Raw genomic sequence first — 10,558 nt, 5'->3', positions numbered from 1 at the left:
TGGTCTGAGACGCACTCATTGTTACAAGCTCATTTGGATATATGTTACAGGCACTGATGAAGCGATTTGTATCGTGAAACACCTGTTGGCCTCTCTTCACTTGAGTCGATAACCCTTTAACTGATATCTCTTTGCCTCTCATATTCTTTTTCAGTGTCCGGCAGCGGGTTAAGGAGGCCTGACTGAATTTAACACTACGCACCCTTGGAATTAGAATGCCGGTTTTTAATAGCTCCGTTGGAGCAAAGCGTTGACATCCGCATTCATTCTTTTACAAATTAAGCACTGCCAAAACCCAATATCAGGACATTTCCGCAAGCTTAGACATGCATGTGCAAGCATTTTTTCCTGGCTCTATTTTTGCTATTATTGATGTGACATTAGCACCTGCTTTTTGTGTGTACTCTTGCACTAGTAAACACGGAACTGTATTTTTGTCATAATGCAAAATTAGAATTAAATTCACAGAAAGTCACTGTCCACACAATTCACTGGATTTTTACAGCTTCTCGCATATTCTAAATGACTCCCTTGGTAGTATGCCAGTGAATTACAAATTATAGCAAATATTAGTGCAAGGCTATTCTAATTGTTTTGTAATAATAATCCATCTAGGTCTAGTAACCTTCTATTTTTATGTCTGGCTTAACAGATGACCTATTTTTAGTAGTTCTTTAAAATATGCACAGAGTGGGCCTAGGCAAGGCTCCACCCAGAGGAGTATCATTGTTTCACTTCATGCTTTTAGCTGGCGATGTATCATTCCGCCTTCCAGGAAGTGCTTCCATTAGAGTGCACAAGGGATTTTTCTAATTCTGAAAAATAAACCCAACTATGCTGTTTGTCACATTCAGTTATTTTTCTTCTGTATGCATTACACAGAAATCAATATTTTTTGCTACTTTTTCCCAGCATTTACAAAGCCAGTAAGACAGGCGTTAATGTGATAAACAACAAAGTTTTTCCAAACAATGCATGCAGACTTTTGTGAATGTCTGAGTTTATATTTGTTGGCACATTGACCTGTTGGCTTTGCCAATGCTTGGTATATCATCCATCACTGGCGAGTTTGATTGTGGGAGGTATGGAGGGGTGCTAGGAAGGAGGGAGCAAGATCTTCCGGTTCACTGCTTTGCTAGAGACCCAGTCATTGATTGGTTCACCCTTGTTGCTACCTCTTGACAGAAAGCCGCTGGGGTTTTGATCCCTGACTTAGGTGTCCTTGTACGCCAGGACACTAGGAGTCCTTAACTGAATATCCAAATGATCTAAGGGGTATATTAACAAGGAACAGGGAAAATTAATGCTAAGGGTGCTTAGCATTAATTTTTTTAACACCCGCTATCGCTGGATAATATCGTCTGGTTATTGCGTTATTAACAACGCTAACCGCCTAGGCGATAAAAAATCCAGCGATAGCGGCATTTTGGGAGGTTATCGCTGGTAGTGCAGCGATAAAACTACAAGGATAGGGATATCCTTGTTGATAGCCCATGGTGGACTTAGCCATGTAATCCACCTCCCATTGGATTACATGGTTATGTCTGAAAATTAGCAGACGTAAAAAAGCAGCGTTAACCGTGGTTAGCGCTGCTTTTTTTGTCTCTAACAGGGTTAGCGTGGAGCTTGATAATAGGAGAAATGTCGCTTAGCGACATTTGTCCTATTATTTTGCTCTGGAATGCCCACTTTGCATCTCATTAGAGATGCAAAGGGAAGCGTAGTTAAAAAGGGTGCTAACATGCGATTTTGCATGTTAGCACCCTGTTGTTGATAGGGCGCTATTTTTATCTCTGCTTCTTTGGCTTTTAAAGCCAAAAAAGCGGAAATAAAGCCCTTGCTAATATGCCCCTAAGAACCTGCATCAAGGGAAATAGACTGCTAGCTGCATTTTAAAGTTAACAGAGGCAACCTGAGTTCCTGCCTTTTTCACATTAAAACTGCATTGTTCTTCCAGAGACTGGCTGAATGAACTTAGACGGCGTGATCACCACCTTCGCAAATGTTGCTGAACTTTTGCTTCCTACCATATTTTTCGCTTTGCAGTCAGCTCAGTTCAAAGAGGATTGATGAGTCAAGCAATTTCCAATTTTTTTCTCTAGGTTCAAGAAAGCCTTTGATACCAGAATCAATCTGGCACCCAAACCCTTGTAAACCCAGGGATGAGCTTCAAAAATTGAACAATCCACCCTTTTGCTCTTGATGGGCGCGTTTTATACTGCAGCTCGGCAGGTGTTCGAATCAGTAGATTTGTTGGTTTACTGGGCTAAAGCCCTGTCTGTTTGCTTTTGATACAATTCCAGGTTTCTTGACTCTAAACGATTTTATAAAGGTGGTACCTACTTTTATTGCAGTACGTACATTTCACAAATTTAGGAAAATTAGGCAAGCCTTTTTAGGAAATGGTGTTTTGTATAAAATTATCTTCAGTGGATCGGAATATTACAGCAGATTTTCTGCAGTCTTCTGAATAACATTTTTAGGCTGTTTTAAGAGTTCTTGTTTGAGTGGTTGAACTCTTTACTTTTGTTACTGCTTTTATTTTTATTGTTTACCTTAAACTACTTTATATCATTTTTGTTTTCAATTGTGCGAAATTGTTATATTTTTTCTTTTTCTAATGTGTTTTTTGCTGGGATACACTCGAGCAGCTGTTTCCAGTGATATAAAAAGAATATAAAAAATATTTTGAAATTCGCAAGTTCAAAACTGATTAAATGAGCTTTGTGTCACTCTGCAAAACATTTTAATACTTGACAAAACATGTGCTTCATTGCCAACAATTTAGTATAATTAACCAATCAATACGTCAACATCATGGCTGAGAAAAAAAAAGTAGTGTTAAAGAAAATCAATAATATTGATAAACACAAGGAGGCATAGCTGGGTAAAAAATAATTGCATACATTTGTAAAATAATAACAAATTCACGGTCACCAAGCTGAGGCCTTTACTGGAGAGTTTGGGATAGATGAAAGGCGAGACAGACAGGGGATATCATTAACTTTCCCTATTCCTTGAATATGGATCTGAAACATATGTAGGGTTTTCATCGTGCACTGAGCAGCAATGGCGCCTCTCTTCTGGAGACCTACACCTCTCAGGTAGTATGTTATCTTGAAGTGCTAACCAATACAGACACAAATCTAAGGTACTTAGGGGCTCAATATGATGTTGGGCGGTCATCACTCCGCCCGCCATCATAACGGTGATGGGACCGACCGCCAGACGTGGGGCGGACCCACTGGCCCAATTAGGATGTGCCTGCCATACTGTTGGGCGCATCCTGGCCTTCTACCATTGCGGGTAGTGCTGCTGGCTGCAGCACTGTCCGCAATGGTAAAAGGGCATGCACAGCATTTCCCTGCACCATGTGGCAGGCACCACGCGGTGCCTGCCACGTGGTGCAGGGAACTGCAGGGGGGTACCTTGGGTGCCCCCCAAGTGCACCCTCCCACGGGGGCCCGCAACGGGCCCCCAAAGCCAATCTCCGCCAGCCTTTGCCGCCATGTAAAGGCCTTTCACCACCCACATCCTGATATGGCTGGCGGTGCCTTATAGGCACTGCCACCATATTAGTGGCCCAGCTCCGCCCGGTCGGCAATCGTTACCCGGTCGGCAATCGTAACGATTGCCGACTGGCAGAAAAGCTGTGGACAGACTTTGCGTCCGCCGCAATACCCATCGCCATCATAATATGGCGGGGGGTATTTCACAATAGGATGGCGTAACGATCGCCACCGCCAGGCCTAATGAGCCCCTTAATTCTGTGTGCCCCAAATGTGGCCCGTTTAGGTTCGATCTCCCCCCCCATGCTACTGATACCGCTAAAACATGTAAAAACAGGGGTTATAGGTAAAATCCAAAGGCTTCACTGAGAAATGATTAAATACATGGAAAAGCATTAATTCCAGAGCCTTTTTTATCGGCAAATCCCAATTTTGCTCTAGAGCCCTGGTATGTTACTGAGGATACCTTCCTTGGACTTTATAATTCAAATGAGGCCAGTAACAGCAGTTAACAGCCCTGAGACCCTAACTCTGCAGTGTTGATATAAAATGTGGTCCTTGGTCACAAACGTGCATATCTGCATTTAGACACAAATATAAACTTTATCCAGTTACCATACTTGTTATCTCACCTGTTTTTCCATATGAATCTTAGGGTCCCTTAAAGCTATACATGTACACTTACAAGTGCCTCCTTACATTGCGACCCTTATGTGAATATGTGTTTGTGAAGGGGTCGCAATAACAAATCAAATTTTTGCCCCTTTAAGTTTTGGCATATAATTTCTTCCAAGATTTAACAGTTTGAAAAAGGCCTGTTAAATTCCAGTGCACATGGATGATTTTGGTGCAAAAAGCACAAAAATATAGTTGTTATGGCCCATTTTTAGTGGAAAGTTCCTTATGGTCCTTTTTTTTCCACTGTGAATTATGAACCTTATGGTATCGTACTCCACTAGATGCGCTAAATAGCACCAAATCTTCCAGGGTGCTCATAATCGAGACCCAAGACTCATACTCAGCGATGGATTTAACCCAGATCTTTTGACTGGGGGAGAATGTTTGCATTGTCAGCATTCCATCCATCATTTGTTTGCTGTAACACATACTCAGCGGGCAGCGGGCTGCAGGCCATACTTTGGTTTAATAAAAAAGGCGGAGGGGTTCCCTGATACAGAGTGGATGTGTAGGGTGTCTTCCAGGCTACAGGGAAACTCTTGAATCAAACTATCTACATCATACACCGTAGCTTCCAAAAAGATATGTCAATAAGTATGGTGCCTAACTAATGATTCTATTCAGGGCACAACCTGTATCAAACCACACTCTAACCCAGGATTGTCTGCCAATCCCCTGGTGGAAGCAAATAATAAGCAGTGAGGTGGAACAGGACATGTAGGCTGGTGTGAAGATCTGTATTCTTAGCCCCCATTGGGTACACCGGAATTCAGTCATGCCTTGAACTCCAATAGACGTGAAACATTTGGCTATACCCAGCTGAGAGGCATGTCCGCAACAGGGCCCATTCCCTGTCATAGAGGCAGGTTCCTCCTCTGTGCCCTATCTCACCCACAAGGGATGTTAACAATGGCAATTGATTACCCACAGTCCATCACCCAGTTACTGTCACTAGATATTGTTGGGCTTAGGGCTCCCCTAACTCTTGTTTGTCATCTGCAGATGCATGTTTTGTTGAGATGGTTTAGAGAACAGTATGGCTTCAGAGATTCTATCTGACAGTGACTGGACATTAGGATGGTGTTAGGTCGTCCAGCTTGTGGGTCCAGTCCATTCTTAAGTAGAATCGCCTGCAAGAGCTCTTCCAAAGAAGACTGTTATATTTCTTGGGGTTATGTTGTACTGTGGCTTTATTAAGTAGAATGTTAAAATAGAACGCTGTAATGATTTCAGGGCTCTAGCAGCGATTGCTCAGTGGTGAGAGCTGCCTGGCAGCTGCTGAGAGATGGCGTCTGCTGTTCTTTGGATGTGACTTAATAAATTGGGTTAAGCCACTGCCTGCTTCCTGCCTCTTGCAAACTTGGCAATGAACATGGGTCCTGGAGGAACAGAATCTTAATCGACAACAAACACTTGCCATCATGGAGAACTCAATTGGTGGCTAGCAACCTTAAGTAAGTGGAGCATACATGACGCCATTGGACAGAAGGGTAATTAATTTGACAAACATTTGCTTGGTGGCCCATGTTTTAAACTTCCATTCCTTGGACACTCTGTCTGCTGTGCTGGCTCATAAAGCAAAGATTGCATCTTAATATTTGCTTTTTTGACAAATGGTTCAAAGGTCTCGAGGAGATTGCTTCCTGTTTCTATTATTTGAAATGGAAGAATCATCATGCGCCTTGTCACCTGCGAGGTGGAATGCAGGACTCCTTTCCTCCAAGATCTCTAGATCATTGGTGTTCTAGGCTAAATCGATTGGCTCCTTCATACCTGAATGCAGCCACAAGGAAATGCACGGAGCAGGGTTAACCTGTGTGGAGAGCTGTCCTTGAACACACTCAAAGTCACTGCCTTCTCACTGATAGAAGAGAATTGGGTGAAGTTTATGGGCCTGGGTGGAAAGGAGGCTGAAGCTGCTTCTGGATCACCATGAATGTGGTGGCTGCATCCTTTATTGCAGAGACTTTGACCCTCAATGGGTTTCTAGTTAGGAACAGATTAATAGACTGAAGTGAAGTAACTAGATGCTCATAAGAAATTATGAATGGAGCCTCAGTGACATCAGTCATTCATATAATGAGCTTTATAATATATATTATGCCTTTGCATTTGTTTATTTTCTCCAATGACCAACAAAAGCATTTCTCACCTTAGTGGGAGGGATACAAGTGTAATGCAGCACGGAGAATGATGAGAGGGGAGAGTGGGTTTGAAGACACCCCATGTAAGTCTAATTCGCGTGCCAGAGGGGCCTAGATGAAGCTGGGTGACACTGCAGGGAAAACAATGAGGAAATAATAGGCGACTGTCTGTTTTTTAGACATCTAGTGCTGAAAAGGTGAGTTATCTTGTGGTTCATGAAGAGAGTAAGAGGCTCATTTACAGTTTACAGAGTGGGAGTACTGCCATAAATTGGGGGTGCTCCTTCCCCACCACACAGCAACTCCCCGGTCTCATTTAGAGTCCCACATAGCTCTGCTGTACATTAGTTGTCTGAAATCCTTGACCTGGGGGCCAAATCTACCAGAGACGCCATGCCAAGGTGGAAATAACCCTCCCTTTCTCACAAAACAGAAGCACTCGTTCGTGGAGAGTGTGGGATATAGCCTGTTCTTCTTGCAATTCAGATTGCAGTCAGGCCTTCAACCAATCCCCATCACCCATTAACTATGGTGACCAATGATATTGCCCTATAGTTAAATCCAGTAAAAAAATCTTGCCTGTCAGCAACGTGGCGCACCAGGGAGTTTCATCATCAATTCCCAGTGCACCTGATCCTACAGCTGCTATTGTTACAGTGGCAAGATCACTTCACAGTCCCCCAAACCAAATTGATTCAAGCCACTCTACCATGTAATTTCTTCCACAATCTCATTTTAGCAATTCAAGCATCTTTGGCAGAGTGCCCTGCCACACTGGAGCTACCTCCAAATATCATTCTGCACTGGCCCACTATGATCTAACTGAGTTCTACTCACTAGACTCAGGTGATTTTTAGACATTTGGTTCCATACATGTTAAGCCTCAGGGTCCTCATATGACCCTTTTAACCCCAAAGCTGAATAAAATCTACTGCAGCCTGTATATGTGTTGTTCTTGTAAACCCTCCCCCGTGAAATCAGCTTATGTGTGTCCCCTGATCAAAAACCCCTCACTGGATGATGACACTCTGTTCAATTATTGGCTGATTTCACAGCTGTCCTCTGAAACCAAACACATTTTTAGTATTAAACCCCTCTCATTAGGTCCAATTTTGAAGACTCTGCCAATGAAAATGGAATCCGCTTTAACGGTAGACTCTCAAATAAATCAATGCTATAGTCAAATCTAAAACAATTTTCTTACTTTTTTTGTTGAAATGGATTATTATATTTTTGGCATTCCTATTCAACTTCTCAATGCATTTGTTTCCTTCCGCAATGCTATATATCTTGACCTCCTAGACACCTTGGTCCAGAAACAGCTGTTAGTCTAGAACTATGCAGCCAGATTTTTTCTGGGCCTACAGCCAATGAATCCTAGTGTTCCAGCTGTGAGTTCCTTACATTGACTACCTGTAAGGAACTGAATACTCGTCAGGCCAATATGCCTAGTTCATAAGGCAATATACAACTTCCGTTATTCTCCGCATATTGGGCCCAGTGGTATCATACCTTTAGAGATCTCTGCTCTTCAGATAAAAGTCTTACTTACGATTCTCCAGTTTTGCTTAAAGACCATGGGAGGACAAACCTTTTCAATGCCTATTGCCACGTGGTGGAACCAGCGGCAATTGACTACCTGTACCAGTGGCATTGTGATCTTTATGTGTTCTAGATCCAAGTTATGTCTGGATGGAGAATGGAGGGTTTTTTTTAAAAAAACACACAAATAAAATAAAATCCCTCAGTGCACAGAACTCAGAGACACATGCAAACATTTATCCCTTTTCTGTATTGTGCTATATTAGCATTAAACACATATATATATTTTTGATTCTGTAAATAACAGGGCTGGGGCCTCACTCTCTCAGTTTACTAAGGAATTGAACCCAGATTTACTGAGATGTTGCGTATAGTTTACACGCTTTTTTCTGCGCACTGCAAAACATGTTTTGGGATTTACAAAGCTACGCAAAGCCTGATTTGTGTGGCTTTGTAAAAAAATAATAATAACTAATGCAAGGAAGCACATAGTGCTAACTTGCTGCGTTGCATAGGTGGAGTATGGGTGTTCCTATGCTTCCAACCATGAATTTTCATGCAAACCCATAGACTTGTAATTATGGGTTTGTGCCCAAATTGTGAGCCTATCAGAGCTTTGCATATAAATAACTTTATTTCTCTATGCTCTTTTCCTCTTTGCATGTATGCTGCTTATTGCAGCACATTTGCAAAGAGGAAACAGCCTCAAAGGAAAGATTTTGTGTAGGAAGCTATTTCTCCCTACACAAACACTATCCCGACCACAATGCAGGAACTCTTTGCGACATGATGCAAGAGTGCTTGCATTGGCGCTAGGCAGCTACAAAGTGTGCCAGTCCTAGGAGAGAGCAGAACGGTGCCATATCTTTGTAAATATGGTGCTCTTCTGCTCTCTCACTTTCACGCAACACAGCACAGCAACTTTGCTTGCTGAGCTGCATGGTGTGAAATGTGAGTGAATGCGCCCCTTCATATCCAGGTAAAGGACCCAGTATTCCCAGGTTTATGTGTCAGGAAGGGGTGTGTCTCTGTTCCTGTCCAGGAAGGGGTGGGTCTCTGTTCCTGTCCAGGAAGAGGTGTGTCTCTGTTCCTGTCTAGGAAGGGGTGTGTCTCTGTTCCTGTCCAGAAAGGGGTGGGTCTCTGTTCCTGTCCAGAAAGGGGTGGGTCTCTGTTCCTGTCCAGGAAGAGGTGTGTCTCTGTTCCTGTCTAGGAAGGGGTGTGTCTCTGTTCCTGTCCAGAAAGGGGTGGGTCTCTGTTCCTGTCCAGGAAGGAGTGTGTCTCTGTTCCGGTTCAGGAAGGGGTGGGTCTCTGTTCCTGTCCAGGAAGGGGTGGGTCTCTGTTCCTGTCCAGGAAGGGGTGGGTCTCTGTTCCTGTCCAGGAAGGGGTGGGTCTCTGTTCCTGTCCAGGAAGGGGTGGGTCTCTGTTCCTGTCCAGGAAGGGGTGGGTCTCTGTTCCTGTCCAGGAAGGGGTGGGTCTCTGTTCCTGTCTAGGAAGGGGTGGGTCTCTGTTCCTGTCTAGGAAGGGGTGGGTCTCTGTTCCTGTCCAGGAAGGGGTGGGTCTCTGTTCCTGTCCAGGAAGGAGTGTGTCTCTGTTCCGGTTCAGGAAGGGGTGGGTCTCTGTTCCTGTCCAGAAAGGGGTGGGTCTCTGTTCCTGTTCAGGAAGGGGTGTGTCTCTGTTCCGGTTCAGGAAGGGGTGGGTCTCTGTTTCTGTCTAGGAAGGGGTGGGTCTCTGTTCCTGTCCAGGAAGGGGTGTGTCTCTGTTCCTGTCCAGGAAGGGGTGTGTCTATGTTCCTATCCAGGAATTGGTGGGTCTTTGTTCCTACCCAGGAAGGGGTGGGTCTCTGTTCCTGTCCAGGAAGGGGTGTGCCTATGTTCCTGTCCAGGAATTGGTGGGTCTCTGTTCCTACCCAGGAAGGGGTGGGTCTCTGTTCCGGTCCAGGAAGGGGTGGGTCTCTGTTCCGGTCCAGGAAGGGGTGGGTCTCTGTTCCTGTCCAGGAAGGGGTGGGTCTCTGTTCCTGTCCACAGCCCCTGAAGTGGTCTGACCAGTTGCGCGTCCGACTGGAGAACCTCGTTTTAGTGGGTCTAGTTAACCGGTGGTAAGGTCATTGAGATATGCTGTATTTTTGTTCATTGAACTTTATTTTAAAGGTTTTTAAAGCGTTGTAATTTAATCAAATATAATGTGTCCGAGGTCTTCCTTCCTTGAACCGTAGATGGGACCGGGTCAATCTGCTGCTGCGTAATAAAAAGACAAATAGAGTAACACTCTCTGCGATACCCTTTGTCACAGTGATTCAAGGAGATAATTAATTGCAAATGGTAGGAAGAATGGTTTTTTAAAAGCCATATTTCGTTTTCGGTGAAAGTTTGAATTGTGGTAATTGTCTTCTTCATTAATATGTCACCACATTAGCCGTCTGTTTAAAACCTTTAGCCGAGCCCAAAAACGACTAAATATATGATGTCCATTAACTATGCTCGATGCCACACTGTGGCTGAGTCCACCGGGCCAGCTGTAACAGCCCGTCTGTCTCTGCTCCCCTGCCTCAGCCATTAATGAATCCTCTCAAATGAAGAAGGATTGTTCAGAGAATATTTCACTGTTAAACAGGCACTTTGTGATTGCTGAAATGTCTGGTGCATTTCTCTGTGGTATTATAAACTGTGCATTGTCTGCAGCCATTAA

General features: G+C 43.8%; 1 long non-coding RNA gene across 1 annotated transcript in view; it reads left to right on the top strand.

Moving 5' to 3' along the window:
- Window positions 1–9,842: 9,842 nt before the first annotated feature.
- LOC146867606 (uncharacterized) overlaps window positions 9,843–10,558 on the top strand; it is a 289,864-nt gene continuing 289,148 nt past the window's right edge. The window contains exon 1 of the long non-coding RNA XR_014966111.1: window positions 9,843–9,968. This is a non-coding gene — a long non-coding RNA (uncharacterized LOC146867606). The remainder of the gene's footprint in view (window positions 9,969–10,558) is intronic.

The sequence above is a fragment of the Triturus cristatus genome, chromosome 1_2, assembly GCF_964204655.1.
Source record: "Triturus cristatus chromosome 1_2, aTriCri1.1, whole genome shotgun sequence".
Classification (NCBI taxonomy): domain Eukaryota; kingdom Metazoa; phylum Chordata; class Amphibia; order Caudata; family Salamandridae; genus Triturus; species Triturus cristatus.
The sequence above is the reverse complement of the archived record's forward strand: the minus strand, read 5'-3'. Positions and strand labels throughout refer to the sequence as shown.